Source organism: Bombyx mori, chromosome 21 (genome assembly GCF_030269925.1).
Source record: "Bombyx mori chromosome 21, ASM3026992v2".
NCBI classification, from domain to species: domain Eukaryota; kingdom Metazoa; phylum Arthropoda; class Insecta; order Lepidoptera; family Bombycidae; genus Bombyx; species Bombyx mori.
In genome coordinates, this window is record NC_085127.1 from 370,564 (window position 1) to 381,371 (window position 10,808).

The 10,808-nt window shown below is 38.6% G+C and overlaps 1 protein-coding gene across 2 annotated transcripts in view; it reads right to left on the reverse strand.

Moving 5' to 3' along the window:
* The window catches only part of LOC101735642 (protein sidekick-1), a 209,506-nt gene extending 199,601 nt beyond the window's left edge, over nucleotides 1–9,905 (reverse strand). For both annotated transcript variants that reach the window (XM_038018464.2, XM_038018463.2), the window contains exon 1: nucleotides 9,598–9,905. The gene's annotated coding sequence lies outside the window, so the exon portion shown is untranslated. The remainder of the gene's footprint in view (nucleotides 1–9,597) is intronic.
* Nucleotides 9,906–10,808: the final 903 nt, after the last annotated feature.

The window sequence follows — 10,808 nt, forward strand, 5'->3', positions numbered from 1 at the left end:
ATGGCACCAAATTCTCGACCCCATTCTCTAGATTTTTGAATTTCGCCTCGAGCCCCCGGAGTATCCGATCGGATCGTAACTCATAAAGTCCGGGGAGTCATAAATAACAAGACCTTCACTGATAGAATATCGACAGCGTGAAGCCAGATAGTCCTTATTGAGGACAGTCTGCGAACGTTTGTTGTAAATTGATAATTTAGCTCGGTACGTTCTCGTTCATTTTCTACCCCGAGTCACGTTTATTTTGGTGCAGTCGTTATAATATCTGCACTTCATACTATAAGAGAAGTTAGTTAACATTAGCTTTTTTCTATTGCCCTTGGACGCAGCCGATCATACGGCCCACCTGATGGTGAGTGGCTACCGTCACCCATGGACTTCAGAAATGCCAAGGGCAGAGCCAACCTACGGTCTACCGTTAAGTACTCTCCACAAGCCTCGTTTGAAGAAGGACATGTCATAGCGCTCGGGAAACACCGTGGAGGGGAGTTCATTCCCAAGCTGGACGGCTAGTGGCCAAAAATATCTCTGGAAAGGCGCTGTGGATAAACGCAGTGGCTCCAGATAGTATGGATGAACTCTACTCCGGTGGCGGGCGGTGCGATGGTGAAACGAGATGATGGTATCATCTCAAATAATTCCTCAGAGCATAGTTGTTGCGATTCTTGATCTAAAGGAATGTTAGTTTCCTTATATTGTTGGTGAAGACAGGTTGATAAGCTGGTGACTTGCTGTTTAGCTATCGCCGCATGAGATCCGAGTCCACTGAGTACCGCCTCTCACCGCCAAAGCCGCTGAAGTATATGTTTCTGTTGTTAGAAGTTGCAATGACGACCATCCTACGTTCTTATTCTTTGGATCTGCCTGGTGCCAGACAATCCTAAATACACTCTTTAGCATTAGTTTAAAAAACCCAAAATAAATATTAGACAGTCAGAACGGAGCTTTTAACTTATATGGTAATATAAGTTTAGATGCAATTTTGGATTCAACACTTTTTGGTTAATTTAGTCGTTATCTGAACTAGAAGCTGAATTGTGTATTTATCATGAAGCGGACCGTGGCTAGTCTGTCTGTACACTGCCAATAAAACTGTCGTAAATAAAACCAAATGCTTTAAGCTTAGTTTTGTTTCATCATCATCATCAGCCGACTGTCGTCCACTGCTGGACATACGCCTCTTTCAAGATTTGTTTCACTTCTTTCGAATTCTTATCCAAATTTTGATTCTCAGATATAATATAAATACAAAAAAACATTAAGATAATTAATTAAAAGAAACGCGTAAATTTAATTACCACGGAATCACATAAGTATTTCTATGGTTCACGACGCTCTTCAAGATAATATTGGAAAAAAACTTATTGGAAGTTAGTGCCGCAGTGACCGCGATCACTTGACTAAATAGATAAGAACTCACAACGAGAGAGTGGTGAAGCTACACCGTTAGTTAGAACTATATTAATTTAAAGTCAAAAGCAATTCCCTGTATCCAAAGAGAGACTAAGTTTCTAAATCTATGGAAAATAAAGAAAGTAAGCAAAGTAGGTATGCCGGGCTTCATATATAGTCCTCTAATAGCTAGATAGATCAAGTAACAGTAGCACCAGGTATCACAATCGGATCTGCTCTGAACAAGTCCAAGGATAATGTGAAATGACAGAAAATGGACAATGACATTATTTAATGGCACTATATACCTATCAGGACATTCGGTAAATAAAAATGTCTTTAGTATTGAATTAAAAAAGTATGTTACATTTGTTTTTTTATTTTTTTATTGCTTCGATGGGTGTACGTGCTCACAGCCCACCTGGTGTTAAGTGGTTACTGGAGCCCATGGACATCTACAACGTAAATGCGCCACCCACCTTGAGATATAAGTTCTAAGATCTCAGTATAGTTACAACGGTTGCCCCACCCTACAAACCGAAACGCATTACTGCTTCACGGCAGAAATAGGCGGGGCGGTGGTACCTACCCGTGCGGACTCACAAGAGGTCCTACCACCAGTAAAAAGTTAAATAATAACTGAATTACAAAAACGTTAATTATCAGAATAGTTCACCATGATTACCATAAATTACAACAGTTTATGCCTTTTAAATACGAACAGGAAATTTTTCATAAAAGACGTCAAAATAAATCATAGTGCACACGGGAGCCATATTTCATAACGCGGTCAGTTCTCGAGTGGTCTCATAAATCGTTCCGCGGCGGATCGAGAGGGAATCTTAGGCTTCGGAACAACTTCAAACATATGGATATTGCTGGTGTTGTTTTATATTTTTTTAGGAATTCATCACCGGACTTACAGACTATGTATGTAATTAATTATAAAATATTATTCTTTACAATTATTAGTGACTCCTAAATATGTGCGACATCGAATTCACGTCTTCATCTGGTCAGTGATATTGTTACAAGTTGTGTGTGTGTATGTGTCTGTATTGTGTATAAATGCAGTCACAATAGTTTAGCTGTATATTTCATTTGGAGCAATCCCTAGGTGGTGAATCAGAGTCTAACCAGGATGATGTCCACCTAAGACTATTAAAAAAAATGCAGTTTTCTCCGCAAGTGACAATTCGGTTCAAAATCCCTTCATTTCTGTGTCTGTTAAGCAACACAAGGCATGCCTTAACGCGTTCGTCGCGCTGGCTATCGCTCAGTTCGCACGGCATCCACTTATCAAAATTGTTACGTTGCCAACTTGATGCAAATGGATCAATATTGTTTTATGCTAACTTTGAAAGCTGCTGATAGCTCAGCGGTTGATCGAGTGTCGTCAGCTTCCACTATCGGCTTTAATTCGTCGTTGTCGACTTTAGTTTTCGGGCGATATTTTTCAGATCAAAATTTCCATGTCAGAAACGTTCAAATCAATAACGAGTCGTGCGTTCGTTTGTAGTGGTCACTCCGCCGCACACGTCATTCATGTTGCGAGCCGTATGTGCGGCATTGCTGCCACGACGAAACATGTCTTCCATAATTACTCGTATTTTTATCATATCCATGTTAGTAAAAAGGATAAAAATACAGTGAAATCAAAGAACTAATTAATTAAAAAATGACTGACTTTGAACATAGAATTACACATTTTTTTAATAAAGTTCATCATCATCATCAGCCTGCGGCAGTCCACTGCTGGACATAGGTCTCTCCCAAAGCTCGCCGCTGAACCCAATCTTCCGGTTCTACGCACCCAGTTACTGCCAGCTGCCTTGCGCAGGTCGTCGCTCCATCTAGCAGGAGGGCGTCCTACAACTACATTTGGGGGTTCGCAGTCTCCACTCCAGAACACATCTACTCCAACGGTTATCGGTTCTGCGATATATGTGACCAGCCCACTGTCTCTTCAGCTTACTAACTCTGCGAGCTATATCGATCGCCTTGGTTTTTGGCCGAATGACTTCACTACGTATTCGGTCTCGCAATGACAAACCAAGCATAGCTCGCTCCATAGCTCGCTGAGTAACTTTTAGTTGGTGAACTAGTCGCACAGTCAGTGTCCACGTTTCGGCTCCGTAGGTAAGCACGGGTACGACGCACTGATTATAGACCTTTGTCTTCAGACATTGTGGTATGGGCGACGAAAAGACCTGACGAAGCTTCCCGAACGCTGCCCAGCACAACTGAATCCTTCTGGTCAGTTCCTTCTCAAAGTTGTTTCTACCTAGTTGTAGGGTCTGTCCCAGGTAGACATACTCTAGAACAACTCTGAGAGGTGTACCATCAACATCGATTGGTCTCGGAATGACGCTTCCGTTAAACATTAGCTTGGTTTTATCCAAGTCCATTCCGAGGTCAACCCGTTGGGATGCAGTATTAAGGCTGTGCAGCATTTCTTATAGGTCCTGCAGCGATCCCGCCATGATGACGATATCATCGGCAAAGCGAAGATGTGAAATGTATTCGCCCTTTTCGTTAAAGCCACGTCCGTTCCAGTCCAGAGTCTTGGAGACGTCCTCCAATGCGTTTGTAAACAGTTTCGGGGATATAATATCCCCCGTCTTACACCTCTCCGCAACTGGATTGGTCTCGTTTGGTCTTTCTATTCTTAGACGGTCATTGTAGAGACAGCGTATAGGCATCTTAGTGCATCGATGTATCGCCAGTCAGCTTGACACCGCTGCAAAGATTCCAGAACAGCCCAGGTCTTGATCGAGTCAAAGGCTTTCTCGTAGTCCACAAACGCCAGACATAGTGGCAGATCATACTCTTCAGTCTTCTGTATAATCTGCCAAACTGTGTGAATGTGGTCCACGGTACCAAATCCTCTTCGAAATCTTGCTTGCTCCGGAAGCTGGAAGTGGTCAAGTCTCTGAGTAAGACGATTCGTTATGACTCTTGAAAACAATTTGTAGACGTGGCTCAGGAGTGAGATGGGGCGATAATTCTTTAAAAGTGTTTTATCTCCTGTGCTTAAAAGGACAACTATGCTCCTGCTTCACGCCTTTGGAGTTCTACCGGTAAAGAGGACAGTGTTAAAGAACTTCTCGAGCTCCATAATAACAGGAAGACCTCCTGCTTTCAAGAGCTCAGAAGTAACACCATCTTCCCCCGGGGCTTTTCCGTTTTTAAGATTTTCAAGAGCCATCCCGATCTTCACACTAATCTGTGGCAGCTCGTCGGTGTAATAAATAAAGTTCATTTGAGTTTATTGCCAGCCAGATATAAATTAGGTTTCAAATGCCCAGTATTGTAAAACGGCAACTTCATAGGTAAATATAATACCAAATATTTCTGAAAACTACACAATGCTTTACCGTCCAATACATTTCAGAAATGGTTATCAAACAAATACTTTCCAAAACGAACATTGGTCTAGAATAGTTATTCCAGTACTCTAGTGCAGACTTTAGAATCAATGCTATCAAGTTCCCTATTAGCAGCACACAAGCAGACTTGCCGTTTCATTATGTTCTTACGAGGCGCATATTCGATCTGACTGTAAATTTAAACAAGGTAAATTAATAGGAAACCTGATTTAAATATCAAAGATACTACTAAAGATACTATACTAGAAAGCTTAATTAAAATAAACTTAGGCCGTGCTGTTTCTCGAATCTACTTTTTCTGTTTATTTGCGCTTTTATCTACTCGCTTATCATCATCATCATCATCAGCCTTTATCTGCCCACTGCTGGACATAGACCTCTCTTATCGATACGCGCATAATATTATCTCGTGCTGTCTGTGAATCTAACTTCCCCTTTCATAGGTGGCTTTTGTACTGGTGGTAGGACCTCTTGAGAGTCCGCGCCGGTAGGTACCACCATCCTGCTTATTTCTGCCGTGAAGCAGTAATGCGTTTCGGTTTGAAGGGTGGGGCAGCCGTTGTAACTATAGTTATACTTGAGACCTTAGAACTTATATCTCAAGATGGGTGGCGCATTTACGTGGTAGATGTCTATGGGCTCCAGTAACCACTTAACACCAGGTGGGCTGTGAGCTCGTACACCCATCTAAGCAATAAAAAAAATTAAAAACAAATGTAACATACTTTTTTAATTCAATACTAAAGACATATTTTTATTTACCGAATGTTCTGATAGGTATATAGTGCTATAATAATGTCATTGTCCAATTTCTGTCATTTCACATTTTTCCACCATTTGTCTTTGGCTTTCACATCCTTTTTTAAAGTATCACAGTAGTGCGGCATTATAGATGTCTATACCACCTCATCATCATACAAGTGGCAATAAAGAGCACGCTTAGTAGCTAGGCCTTAGAGTTTAATTTCGAATAGACCATAAATTGATTCAACTCCCGAATATTTTAATTAGCATGAAAGCTTTAACACCATAACCTTTGTATTATAGAACACAGAAATTCGCGGATCCACTTCATCTTATACAATCCTTCAATTACAAAAACGTCAAACGTACCTAGAGATCCCATTGAGAAGGGTCTTGCTTAAGTTAGCGGTTATACCTATTTGCCTTCATCCTCGTCCGACGGAGCACGGTTGGCTTTCCTCAGCCCACTGAACTTATGGGTAATTGTATTGTGTAAGCTCTTTGTAGATACATTCAACGAAAAACATTGTGTGAACATCGCGAAAGAATAACATATTCAGCACTTTTCAAATTATTTTATTTTTATTGATCATAGAACGTCTTGTGAGTCCGCACGTGTAGGTGACACCACCTTGTCTACTTTTGCCGTAAAGCAGCAATGCGTTTCAGTTTGAAGGGTGGGGCAGCGGTTGTACTGTAAAAAACTGAGATCTTAAAACTCATATCTCAAGGTAAGTGGCGACATTTGCGTTGTAGATGTCTATGGGCTCCGGTAACCACTTAACAATAGGTGGGTCGTGAGCTCGTCCAACCTCCTAAGCAATAAAAAAGATAGAGGTATCCTAGTCTCAGCAGATCAACAAAAATTTAAAACGTAATAGTGCCATACATTTTTAGACAGGAAGGAAGTCTCAATTGCATAGAATCAGCAACGCGTGACATAATTAGCCAAGAAGCACATACTTGTACAGGCTTCAAAGTCACAACACACCGCACCACCACTCATGAAGACAATAATTAGAAAGTACATTACAAAAAAGATGGTAGATGCGCTAGTTGCAATTATCAATATCACAACAGATTATGTGTCCAAAATGTTATTATAGTATACATTTTGTAATAAACCATTAATGACCACTGCCCCTAATTATTCGTGGTCTCTATTTCCCTTCCTAAAATAACCACTATAGTTCTAATAGATTAAATTACAAATTACAACCACATAATAGTATTACAGTAATGGCAATTCTATCAAAACATAATGCAGATGAAACAAGGCTTTTAATAAAAGCATTTGTTAAAGTTCAAATTTCAAAATGTATTGGTTAAATATTTGTAATGTAGGTATATATTTATGTTAATCTCTAAATTCCTAAACAAAGATTTGCGCCACAGTAGTTTCAGACAAAACATCAAATAACCACTCTAACTGGGTTGCCAGTTTCAACCGCCATTCGATAAGCTGAGGACCGGACGAGATGGAAACAGCTCACGAGACAGGCCACGGTCAAGTTTCAGGGACACGACCTTCAGCAACGAAGAAAGCGACGAAGAAGAAGAAGTGTCAGACAAGTTTACTTACAAAAAATTAGATAAGAATAACATCTATGGAGAGTTGACATAAACGCTGTTAGAAAAGTAAAAAAATTAAAATAATTGGTGGCACCGGCGCTGGTTGTGTTGCTTGTCAGCCGCGAAATAGTCACACGCTTTGGTTCGAAAGATGAGTAGTTACTTTTTTTTTATTGCTTGGTTGGGTGGACGGGCTCACAGCCCACCTAGTGTTAAGTGGTTACTGGAGCCCATAGACATCTATAACGTAAATGCGCCACCCACCTTGAGATATAAGTTCTAAGGTCTCAAGTATAGTTACAGTTACAACGGCTGCCCCACCCTTCAAACCGAAACGCATTACTGCTTCACGGCAGAAATAGGCAGGGTGGTGGTACCTACCCGCGCGGACTCTCAAGAGGTTCTACCACCAGTAAATATAGATATAGGTATATAGAGCATTTACTTTTGTTTTATCCTACCTCATCATTGGTAGCCTAAGGAAATATACGCGCGGACCGGAGAGCATTCACATTATGATGTCAATGGACATCGATAGTTACTTAACAGCAAGTGCACGCTTCGTTCACCCGTCCAGTGACCAGTAGGTCGAGTATTATTTTCATCAAAATTTCGGAATTTTCTAACATTTTATTTGTACTTTGTGATAATAGACGATTGATAAATCCCGGAAATTGTAAAATGATACCAATAAAATTTTATTTCAAAGGCACTACAATGTTTGCCACTTACGCGTAAGGATCTCCTAAAGATCTCCATAAGGCCAAAACATCATAGATCCAAATGATTTAAATCCTACTTAGTAATTAATTAAGCGGCGACTTTAATGTATAGTTTATAAAATTAATTAAATGATTTTGATTTTAGACGACTATGGTTCAATAATTTAATTAAACCAACTCACGATAATGTAAATCTTACTACGGATCTTACGAATGCTCTGAAATCGTGGTTCAATAAATGATAAAAAAATATGTTATTTTTTGTACGTTATTACAAAGTTAAGTCGTACACTGTGTGCATTACTAATAAAAATCTTACGTTACGGACGTCTTTTCCCGGTTAGGGTACCCCTCCGCATCGTCCCATCAGGAACTTCGTTCCAATAATACATAGATTAAAAATATTAATAATAATCTTATAGCTGAAGGTTTTAATTCTGGAATCGACAAAACAGAACACTATCTATAGAGTAGGAAACTTTAATTAATCAGCAAGCTCATACAATTTACTTTCTGAAAGCTTATACTGAGTCGAGCCGACTATTGAGATATAAGACCTACTGAGTACAAGAACGATAATATCAAATAACTTATCACCTGCAATGTCTGAGTGCAAATACTTCATTAAATTTTTCTCGGCACATATCTACTGCAATTTGAAAATGAAGTTTCGTCGAATTGAATATCTCACACAAACGAGCGTCATCGTGTTCGCCTTCAATACCCGCAAATATAATAACTTTATAATTGACATATTATCTTTTAACTGTTAATCAATTGAATTGCAACGAACTTTCAAGTGTTAATAAACAGTTTTCCATTGACATTGTAAAAGCACCATTTTAAAATTTTACAGTTTATTATGCATTACAACTTGGGTAAGTTTGCATGGTAGAGCTTAGACGGTCACCAGAGTGAATAGACCTGACAACGTCAATGCCGTCTCACATCTAAGACATGAGATCGTATAGACAAAAAATTGCCCTGGTATAGTGCAAAAATAATAGAAAAATCATTTTATCCACCTCTTAAGTAGACACTAGACAAGGGTTAGCGGTGTCTTTCACGCCACATGTATAGACTTCAGTAACCACTTAGTACGAGATGGGTTAAGCATCCATCCACCTACGCCGTGCCATAATGACCTCCGTTAGCATTGATCTAAATCACAAGCAATAAAATTAATTAAAACTTTAAGAATTCATGTACTCATGTAATGCAAAATTTGAACGACAAGTTTTTTTTTTAGTTAAAAGTAAATTGTAAAATGATTATACAGGAAAATTTTGACTGTTCTCTATAAATCACTCCCTGAAACCGACGCTAACGAACCCAAGAAATACGAATCTCTTTGTTCACAAAGTAATCCTTAACTAATTGATTCCATCGGGAATATAAAAAAAAAAAGTTTGTTAACTTGGAAACCAAATAATGCTTTCCTCTCAAGAGACACTCGACTCTACTTCGCTGTCTAATTTGTTCACAAGTTTTCCCTTTCCATACTTTCCTTACTTTTTCTTTTTCAATCAAATACAATGAACGATATTTAAGCGTAAAAAATAAGGAAAATTATTTAAACCTACTGTAAAACTTAAAGGACATCGTTAATTTTAATAAGAATAAGTATAAAATAATGTTGTAATTTATCTAACTTACTTGATCACATCCGTACATAAATAACTATTAAATCGCGTACGTACACGAATTTGAAATTATGACCTATCAATCATCTGATTAAGTTAGGATGTGGATAGTATGCTTATATACATATTACTTACATGAAGTTTATTAACTGCTTTCAATGTTAGCTTGGAACCACAATAAAAACCACTACACAATTTATTTTATGTTTTTTTAACACTAGTTTCGTAATCACTTATTTGTTTTTTAATCGACTTGCTTTAAATTTAAAAAAAACACGGCACAATTTAAAAAAATATATCTGCTTCTTTCACGTCACTCGGTTCACAGTTTATCATTTACATTCATCGTACGATTGAAACAACCGTTATATCGTGATTAACTGATGGCGCCCAACGTGTGACCGGGTCGGAAAAACTGTGACGTAGAGGTCGGCTCAGTTCCAAAGCCGAGTGGCTACTGCCGGGTGCGCAAGCCTGAGCCCGGCCGTCCCCCTCCCCTCGTCCCCCCTTCACATACCCCGCTGCAATTCGGTCCACAAAAAAAATCACATCAGAAAAGAAAACCATTCTCAGTCAGTGAGCTTCAATAGAGCCTTCTCACCCTTAAGTGCTAGGTCTTTTTATTAGTTATCTCTCTTTATCGGCCCTTTGATGACGCATTAACAGCAATTTATGCCCGAATCGTAAATCTGAAGGCTTCACGAGTTAGATAAATGTGCTTTAACTTAATTTACCGTTACCAAGTTATTTTTATACTAGTGTTTGTAGTGAGTTGGTGTTTATTTGTGCTCTGTAAAAAACATCAATTGTAAAGAATTAAACTGAAGTGGGATTTTAAGTTTGTTTTTTTAATTAGTAATTTTTTGATAAATGGTAATATTAATTAAAGTGTCACAAAGTCGTAATCCGTTCCCTGTCAATTAAATTTATATAATAAAATATCACAGGTCCAAGTGACATAATGATATTTCTTATATACTTGCACACGCCTCTTGTTTGAACGAACTCTGCAACAGGGGAGCTTATACGCATATTATATATCATTAACGAATCATTATATTATAAAAACATTAAAGCTGTCTGAGAAGCGACTACTTTTTCCATTAGTATTTAATCCCCAGGCGATTTAAGATGTCTTTATTTAAATCAGATACAAAGAGTAATTTAGCTTCAATGTTTTTTTTTATTGTCTTTGTAGATAGACGAGCATGCGGCCCATCTGATGGTGAGTGGTTATGTAGGCTGCGATATGGTTGTGCACTTTGTATTGAAACTGTGCCCAGTTTTTATCTAATCGCTTACAAGCTGCTAACGTTCACAATTATTATTAATAAATTGGATTTTAT